Source organism: Rutidosis leptorrhynchoides, chromosome 3 (assembly GCF_046630445.1).
Source record: "Rutidosis leptorrhynchoides isolate AG116_Rl617_1_P2 chromosome 3, CSIRO_AGI_Rlap_v1, whole genome shotgun sequence".
Taxonomy (NCBI): domain Eukaryota; kingdom Viridiplantae; phylum Streptophyta; class Magnoliopsida; order Asterales; family Asteraceae; genus Rutidosis; species Rutidosis leptorrhynchoides.
In genome coordinates, this window is record NC_092335.1 from 308112460 (window position 1) to 308123692 (window position 11233).

Consider the following 11233-nt stretch of genomic DNA (forward strand, 5'->3'; position numbering starts at 1 on the left):
ATCGCATGGTGAACAGTGACAGGTCAGGTCCTATAAAGTTCGCGAGTTTTGGACGAATTTTTACATACCTTTATCGATCTCTCTATCTCACTCGTATAATATATATATATATATATATATATATATATATATATATATATATTATAATTTTAATTTTAATTTTAATTTTAAATTCTAATAATAAGGTTATGTTAGCGAATGTTGTAAGGGTGTAAGTCGAAATTCTGTCCGTGTAACGTTACGCTATTATTAATCATTGTAAGTTATGTTCAACCTTTTTAAATTAATGTCTCGTAGCTAAGTTATTATTATGCTTATTTAAATCGAAGTAATCATGATGTTAGGCTTAAATATTAAAATTGGGTAATTGGGATTTGTACCATAATTGGGGTTTGGACAAAAGAACGACACTTGTGGAAATTAGACTATGGACTATTAATGGTCTTTATATTTGTTTAATTAAATGATAGTTTGTTAATTTAATATAAAGATTTACAATTGAACGTATCTATAAATAACCATATACACTTGATAGGACACGATGGGCGGGATATTTATAAGTATTAATAATCGTTCATTTAACCGGACACGGGAATAGATTAATAGTCTATGGACTTATTAAAACAGGGGTGAATTATATACAAGGAAAATTGGGGTAATTATAGTTTAAGTCCCCAATTAGTTGGAATATTTGACTTCGGATATAAGGATAATTTGACGAGGACACTCGCACTTTATATTTATGACTGATGGACTGTTATGGACAAAAACCAGATGGACATATTGAATAATCCAAGACAAAGGACAATTAACCCATGGTAATAAACTAAAATCAACAAGTCAAACATCATGATTACGGAAGTTTAAATAAGCATAATTCCTTTATTTCATATTTAATTTCCTTTATTTTGTATTTAATTGCACTTTTAATTATCGTACTTTTTATTGATCGCATTTTTATTTATCGCAATTTCATAATCGTTATTTACTTTAGGCTTTAAATTAAGTTATTTTTATTTTTAATATTTTACATTAGGTTTTAACTGCGACTAAAGTTTTAAAAATCTACAAAACGGTCATTAAATGGTAAAACCCCCTTTTATTATAATAATACTACTTATATATATATATTTGTATTTTTTATATAGTGTTAAAATTGACGAGTTCCCTGTGGACGAACCGGACTTACTAAAAACTACACTACTGTACGATTAGGTACACTGCCTATAAAGTGTTGTAGCAAGGTTTAGGTATATCTATTCTATAAATAAATAAATATCTTGTGTAAAATTGTATCGTATTTAATAGTATTTTCTTGTAAAAATATAACAATTTTATACACCACCTCGCACACATCAATACACGCATAAAAACATCAGTTTCATACAAAAAACTCGATTAAAGAGCACAAGACATAATATTACATCACTGCGAAATTTACCGTTTATTCTTAAGGTATAAATATTTTTAATCAATCAACCCAAAATATTTCAGAAATTCGTCAGGAGTAAAACTAGGTCGTTGAACCGAAATTACTTTACCTAAAAGAGGGGCGTATATTTTTGATAATATTTGATTGATTAAAGTAGGATAAAAGACCAAAAAGATATTTAATTTTAATTTTTACCTTGTTTTTAATATATAAATAATAAATTAATATTGTAAACTTTTTAAAATCAATATAGTTAAGTTTGTACATATTTGAAAAATTAATATTTTTAATATAAGTTTGTATGTATAAAAACAAAAATATAATATAAATTTGGTGTGAATTTTTAATACGAATTTTTAATTTTATGCATTTTGGTGTGAATTTAAAAACAAAAATTTACTTTATTTCATTAAGTTAAAAATTTGATTTCTAAAAATTGGTCGTAAGTTGAAAACTAGGTCGTTGAACCGAAATTGCTTTACCTGAGGGAGGGACGAGAAATTTTATTATCATTATTTTTAATCTTATTGAATTAAAGTATGCCAAAAAAAAAAAAAAAAAAAAAAACCATAAATCTTTGCTTTTAAAACAAACGCCAATATGTTTGAAAACTTTGGTACCCTCAATAATTTAAATTGTTACTGATTTCTTGCAAATGAGGGCATTGCAAGATCTTAAGTGTGGGAAGGGGTTAAATTCTTTCAGATTTTTAAAATTTTTAACTTATACACTTGGTTACCATTAAAATTACTAGTAATGCAGTAGTTGTATTAGAATCTAGTGCTCTCTGATAATAAAGAATAGCCCTAGTCTTATATACTGACTACCCAATTCTAGTAAAATTTTTCAAAATTTTCAATTAAATGAACTCAAAATCATGTTTATACATATTTATGAACGATAAAACTAGGTGTTAAACACCGAAATTATTGTTACCTCGGAAAGGACATAAATTGAGAAACAATCCAAAATGTTAGAATTCATTTAAAAGGGAATAGAGGACAATAAAAAGGCATAGAAAGGAAAATAAAAGCCAAGTGTGGGAAAAATTTACCAAGTTATTTAAAACATATATCACATATTTTTGTAACAAATAATTGAAGATACTTTTGCTTTGGACTAAACTAATCTATTTTACCCGGAAAACTGTAATATATTTGAAAGAAAGATGGATCTACACGATGAATCAATTCCATCATTAAAAGGAAGTAATGTCTTCCGAAAAAGAAACGCGCTTCTTAATTTAGGTCATGAAATTTACGTCCAGACCAGTTGTAGAGTCTACGAAAAACCTTGAAAAGTTTTCTCGAAAATCAGCTGGAAATCCACAGACCTCAGCATCAAACAGGGTTGCCAAGTGGTCAGACTTATCCTAACCATGAGAGGATCTATCTCGTAAAATGGGGAGAGCACCGTGAAAATTAGCTTGATAAGACTAATGAATCAGATCCCCAGAAAAGGATAATCTCCTTAAAGATTAAAAATCAGCTTTTAAGCCTGATATTACTCAATCCTAGAGATTGACCTTAAAGATTGAGAATTACAAACTCATGGAATTCGATGATATCTAAACTCGAGCTTGAACGAGAAAATATTTTGATCAAAATAGAAACCGATTTGTTTTCTGAAAACCCATTTTCAATGCGTTCATTACCATTGAACGTAAAATCCTAGGAATTCACCTGGAATTCATTAGGTCACCTGAACCAAATCGGGTGTCAACTGTAAGAACGGTGGTTGCATAGCATGGTCAAAGACAGGACCTTGTGCCAGACCAAAAAACTATAGGTTGAGCTTTACTATTGCTCCTACTAAGGATAGTAATTGCATCCGACACGTTATAAACCATAATCAAAAGCATGTCAGGGGACATTGCCTTAACATTTGCTTGTTTAACGCTTTCCTTTACAACCGGACGGTAGTTTACCGAAAGGTAATATACGGAGCAAGTAAACTGGACGTGTTGCTTTTCCAATACAAGGTTAGCAAGTGGGTGACACAAAACCGCAAGTTTTGAGCTAAAATTTTCAAATATGAAACCCACCAAACCCACAAAAACAATTTCGCAAACACCGGTGAAGGGTTATTTCGGAAAACTTATCTAGGGTAAAAGCTAGATTGAATTTTCAAAAGATCAAATGTTTTCATAAAGATCCAATTTCCTTAAGGATCTAAATTTTCATAGTCATGTGGGACTGTAAATCACATCGTTACTACCATTGTTCATACCGCTGTATAGAAATCACTGATGTACAAAGTGTGAAGAATAAAGAAGTGATTCTAGTATTTTTATTTCAAGACTATATTGCTTGAGGACAAGCAACGCTCAAGTGTGGGAATATTTGATAATGCTAAAAATGAACATATATTTCATAGCATTATCCCTCAAGAAAGACAAGCTTTTAGTTGCAATTGTTCTATTTACAAGTGATATTCATTTAAATAATAAAAGGTGAAGACAAAAGACAGATTCGACGAATTGAAGACGCAAACGACCAAAAAGCTCAAAATTACAAAGTACAATCAAAGAGGTTCAAATTATTGGCGAGAAACGTCTCAAAATTACAAGAGTACAAGCCGCAAAACGCAAAATACAAGATATTAAATTGTACGCAAGGACGTTCGAAAATCCGGAACCAGGACCAGAGTTAACTCTCAATGCTCGACGCAATGGACTAAAAATTACGAGTCAACTATGCACATAAATATAATATAATATTTAAATAATTCTTAAAATTATTTATATATTATATATATTTATATAAACCGTCGGCAGAATGCAAACAAACTCTTGTGAGCTGGAAAAAGGGGCCATGTGATCGCATGGCCTGGAGGCTATAACTCCATGCGATCGCATGGTGAACAGTGACAGGTCAGGTCCTATAAAGTTCGCGAGTTTTGGACGAATTTTTACATACCTTTATCGATCTCTCTATCTCACTCGTATAATATATATATATATATATATATATATATATATATATATATATATATATATATATATATATTATAATTTTAATTTTAATTTTAATTTTAAATTCTAATAATAAGGTTATGTTAGCGAATGTTGTAAGGGTGTAAGTCGAAATTCTGTCCGTGTAACGTTACGCTATTATTAATCATTGTAAGTTATGTTCAACCTTTTTAAATTAATGTCTCGTAGCTAAGTTATTATTATGCTTATTTAAATCGAAGTAATCATGATGTTAGGCTTAAATATTAAAATTGGGTAATTGGGATTTATACCATAATTGGGGTTTGGACAAAAGAACGACACTTGTGGAAATTAGACTATGGACTATTAATGGTCTTTATATTTGTTTAATTAAATGATAGTTTGTTAATTTAATATAAAGATTTACAATTGAACGTATCTATAAATAACCATATACACTTGATAGGACACGATGGGCGGGATATTTATAAGTATTAATAATCGTTCATTTAACCGGACACGGGAATGGATTAATAGTCTATGGACTTATTAAAACAGGGGTGAATTATATACAAGGAAAATTGGGGTAATTATAGTTTAAGTCCCCAATTAGTTGGAATATTTGACTTCGGATATAAGGATAATTTGACGAGGACACTCGCACTTTATATTTATGACTGATGGACTGTTATGGACAAAAACTAGATGGACATATTGAATAATCCAAGACAAAGGACAATTAACCCATGGTAATAAACTAAAATCAACAAGTCAAACATCATGATTACGGAAGTTTAAATAAGCATAATTCCTTTATTTCATATTTAATTTCCTTTATTTTGTATTTAATTGCACTTTTAATTATCGTACTTTTTATTGATCGCATTTTTATTTATCGCAATTTCATAATCGTTATTTACTTTAGGCTTTAAATTAAGTTATTTTTATTTTTAATATTTTACATTAGGTTTTAACTGCGACTAAAGTTTTAAAAATCTACAAAACGGTCATTAAATGGTAAAACCCCCTTTTATTATAATAATACTACTTATATATATATATATTTGTATTTTTTATATAGTGTTAAAATTGACGAGTTCCCTGTGGACGAACCGGACTTACTAAAAACTACACTACTGTACGATTAGGTACACTGCCTATAAAGTGTTGTAGCAAGGTTTAGGTATATCTATTCTATAAATAAATAAATATCTTGTGTAAAATTGTATCGTATTTAATAGTATTTTCTTGTAAAAATATAACAATTTTATACACCACCTCGCACACATCAATACACGCATAAAAACATCAGTTTCATACAAAAAACTCGATTAAAGAGCACAAGACATAATGAAATTTGGCAGTTTTTAGAGTTTGCCGCCCAGCGTACATTAGGCCGCCCAGCGTCAAGCGTAAGCCCTGCAGGCAGCTTCTATGCATAAGCCCTTTTAACTCAGCACGTGAACGGCACGCAGCCACGTCAGCACACGCCACCGACATTCCGGATACTTCACGTAACAGAACCATTCAGTGGTTGACACGTGTATCCCATGAATTTTGGACATTCTACGCCTATAAATAGACCCCCTGGGTTACCACATTTGACATCATTCTGATCTGAACTTCAGTCAAAGAGAAGTACACTTTCTCTCTCACACAGTTCTTTCTCACTCTAAAAATAACATTAGCCACTTAGCAGCAGTGCGCTAGACGGATCATTATAGATTGATCCACAGATTGATTGAGGCCACCCCACAGATCTTACATCTGTGTTCCGGGTCTGCAGAGATTATTTCTCAAGGGCAAACAACAATCAACAGTATAAGCCACACACCGAGCAGCTATTTTTCTGTACTAGTACCTTACAGCCGCTATACGGAAAACCGTACTAACATAAATCAAGATGAGTGGATGGATAGAAATGATAAAAGGGAGAATAGAAACCTTGACAGGAATGGTGCGTACGTTACAAAATAGATTTGTTATACAACCAGCACCATCAGTACCGACAGCATCACCAGCACCAGCAGCATCTACAACATCACAAGCTCCGTCAGTTCCATAATCACTGACACCATCACAAATCAACAACGAGTATATCGTATCAACGAGTTATGAAGTATTAACTCATTCTCTCTGAAGAATTTATATATATATATATATATATATATATATATATATATATATATATATATATATATATATATATAAAATATACATATAAATTTAAACCACAATATATTTTTTCGTATTAAGCTATTACATATGAATTTAAAGGGTAGATGCTACTTGGTTAATTCATATTATTAATATGCTATGAAGAACATCCTTCGTTAACAACTTAACAATCGTTAATCTCGGCTTCAACTCAATAGATTCCATTTCATAATAAAACTAGTATATTACTCAAATACACGTTCGATGTTACACTTTCATTTTCGATGTATTCGAAACTTTCTAGAAATCATCATTCGTGTCTTGCGAAGTTCACAAAAATTCCACGAACACCAACATTATTCACCGAAGAAATATCAATAGATGAATAATGAAATATTAATTCATAATTTCATGCAAGTGGAAGAAATACTCAGCAAATGTTACGTAATTTCTAAAGTTTTAGGAATTATTTAATTCTAGTTCCAACCAAATGAGTTTAATTTAATATTAACTCATTAAATCTATATTACATCTGAAGAAAATATACATACATATATTTTCATAAAGACTGTAATAAAATTCATTTGTACAAAATATTACTTGTGAAACTTTTAACGGGTAGGTAATACCCAAGAGATAAATTCACAATTAATATGTTACATTCTTCGATTCTGATTCAGCAAATCATCAACTACACTACTTTCACAGCGATATACATTCTTTCATAGAAAACAAAACAACCATTCGCATCTAAATTTGATTACATATTCTGATTTTGACAAATCAGAATCCAAGTCATGATTTAACAGAAAACATCACTCTTAGATTCTTACATCTTTCAAAGCCATACTTGGGATTCAAAACTGTGCTAGAACATCACATTTATCCATAAGACCCAGAAAGATATTCGAGAATCACGGCGATTTCATCATTTAGATATTGACGATGACAACCTGTGTTCAAACACTTCAAAATTCTTGAAAACACCTCAACTAAGGAACAATCGAGAGAATAAACCAATTACACGATACATACGAAGAATATATGCATGTAATTATGCACCTGGAAAACTCTCGGAACCTAAGTTTCATATGTATCTATGCTAGATTCTTTAGCATTATTTTTACCCAAAATAACTTTACAATCCCTTTTCAAAGTAGCGAATTTTGTCACAGCTCCAACAGGACAACTTTGACTTTCCATCCGAAGTAGTCTTATTATAACCCTGATATATACGATTATCCTTTTCGTCATTGTTATCGGGGAACCTTTTATAACCCACCACAGTAGCAGTAAAATTACCAACAACTTCATTACTCTTTGACTTAAATCTCTCCGAAAAACCACTATATTCATTCATTGAAACCCTATCATGTACTCATCTGCATCTTGTAACGATAATTGCCATACCAAAAAGCTTGAATCATTATTCTCGAATTTCACAGAAATTCTACGCCAACAGTTATATATATACATATAACGTCTATCTCCTAGACTTATATACTTCGAATGTAAAGTTTCTGAAAAACACCCTAAAACTGCAAACTAGTTCTCCGAATTTTTGAAAAATGCTGAAGAAGCAGCAAAAACTATCAACGATTTTAACAGACGGAAGTTTGATGATAATGAATAATGTGTTGGTAAAGCTCAGAAAAAGAGAAGGTTTGGAACTGAAAAACGGATTGAGCAAACTATGAAAAATGCTATGGATAAATCACAAACACTAAACCTGCCTTCAAAGAATCCAAATGATTCGGTGTCTACTGAAGTCTTTTTAAAATACCTTGCTCCTGACTCTAAACCTTTACGAACAAATCTTCTTCTTCATCCATTGATATTAGAAATTCTAAGATATCATTGTATCTTTTATTATAAATATTCTCGATATTTCTGAAGATAATTTCATAACTATTCTTATCGAAAATTATTCATTTCTTCGCCCTATCTGTGTTATATCATAAAAGAAACTGTTTTAGTTTCTAAACTCTGAAAAATTTGAATTTAAAATATGAATGTTTTTTGAAGTAGTGGTGGGAACTGAAGCATGAGTTAGTATAATATAATGACACTTGATCAACGTGATTATATTACAATAAGTCATGCTGAGTTTCTAATGGAACGTGATAAAGGTTCACAGATCATACCCTCATCATGAACCATGTTACATAACTCTTTCATTCTATTTAACCTCTAAGCTATTAAGAAAATATTTTCTTGATGATTCGGTCTTTTTAGGATATTCTGGTAATTTGACAAATCAAATCGTGCTATTAACTTTTCTTTCTACTTTGTATATTATGATCATTCAAAATTCCATACCTATGAATTCTGGACCATTATTCGCTTGACTGGAAGTCAGGAAGAAGAAACAAAAGCAGGGACTCTGAAATACAAGGGAAAATATATACCCCAATAACAACCCAGAAATTACAAACCGTGTAGATCGATGCGTATAGCAATATAAAGACGCGGGAGAACTAAAAACATTATAAAACTAAGAGTATAGTAGAAGTGAATAGATTCTTCCGGTGACAGATGAAAAAGAAGAATGACAGATATGAAAGTTAGGAGTATATCAAGAATCAGAACTGGATGGAGCATATTGATGAATGCTTTAGAAGTATGAACCGAGGGAGAAAAAATAGAAGGTGAGAGCTGTGGAAATAAGAAAACGAAGGGAGTGGATTTATAGTGAAATATCCGACAGAGAAATCGAGACAGATTATCGCATTAAATCGAAGAGGATCATAATTTCCTTAATCGCCGAAGAATCAAATCTTATATAGATTACAAAGATTTCCTTTAATCAGGAGATCAACCGTGATGACGTCAAAAGATAAGACGAATCTGTATTTTCTCATTTCACTCTTTTATGATAGCTTCACTCATACGATTCGAGTAATCGAATTATTTTAAACATATTTCTCAATCATGATAAAACCCTATGTATCAACTCATATTTGTCATAATAACATTCTTATTGTTAGCTATGACAACCTCGATCAAATTTCGGGGCGAAATTTCTTTAACGGGTAGGTACTATGACAACCTGAAAATTTCCGACCAAATTTAAACTTTATTTTTATATTATTCCGACACGATAAGCAAAGTTTGTTAAGTTGAATCTCAAGAATTTTAAACTATGTTCATACATTCATTTAACCTCGACCAAACTCCGACGATTCACGAACTATTATATAAATGGATATGATATTATATATATATATATATATATATATATATATATATATATATATATATATATATATATATATATATATATATTATAACTTGAAAATGTTAACAAAGTATTAAATGTATGAACCTATTTTCAATATGTTTATCGATGGAATTAGAAGATAATATCAAATGATTGAATTATCAGATACATTTTGATATGATTACGGGTCTCTGTTGAGAGGTCCACTTTTATTTAGGAAACCTTTCCTTTTTAATGGTATTCGGAATAATTGGTAAAGTGATTTACAAGTAAGAACAAAAGTGTCAATTAACGAGAACTAGACAAGGGTTAGTGGAGTTTCCTGTTCGATTTCCTATATAGGTGTTAACTAGTTAACTTTCATATTATCTAGGGTAAAAGTGAAATTTTGGGAATATAGATAACTTAGAAAATGGATATCAACGGTTTACACAAAAATTATTTCATACGTTTATTTAACCATTGGACTTTATCCTATGTTTCACCAACCTACGGAAATTTTGAAACTTGAAACCGATTAAGTGTATATATATTTTTATTTTTCTAAAAAGTTTTATGATATAACGATTTCCATTATTTTAACTTTTTAACAAAATGATTCTTAAATATATTTAGTTGGGAGAACAAAATTTTCATATTCTTTTTAGTACTAAAACGTTTTCAGTTTAAAAATAACTTTATTATTAAAACGCTTTATAAGATAATATGTTTATGAATATAAAATTTGAAGAACTCAATTAAAGCATTGTATTATAAATTTTGCAAATATATTTTATTGTTTCAAAAAGAAAAAAGTATTAGTAAACAATAATTTCAAACCTATTTTAAACTATATAAAGAACTTTGAAATATATTTAGTTTTGACAAATTATATATAAATGTTACAAATTTATATTTCGAAATGGAAGTATACATATATATATATATATTTTACAAATGTAATAAGATTTAATATTAATTTAGTTATAAAATCTTTTATTTAAATAATACTATTATATATATATATATATATATATATATATATATATATATATATGTATAACTAGACGATAATTTAAAGTAGCAAATGACCAAAACCCTCAAACGAATAAGTTACACTTTGTGGGTTAGTTTTTCATTGATTTAAGTCTAATTATTAATAAAGGTACACGTCGCGAAACGTAAAGTGCTAGTTTTCTAAGCGTACGAAACGTCGTTCGAAAAACTAGAACTGAGACATAATTCGAGTGACAACGTACGAGTCATCGGAACAAAAATTACAAGATAACTATGCACGTAAATATAATATAATATATAATTAATTATATAAATTAAATAAATTATATATAATAATATAAAAACTGTCGGCAGCCCACGTTTTTGATCATGGATGAACTGGGACAGGAACCTCCGTGATTGCGGAGGTGTAGGCTTGAAAAGTACCACGATCGCGGAGCTGGTGGGGTCCAGTTTCAGGCTATAAAGCTCGAACTCAGTCTAGTTACAATTC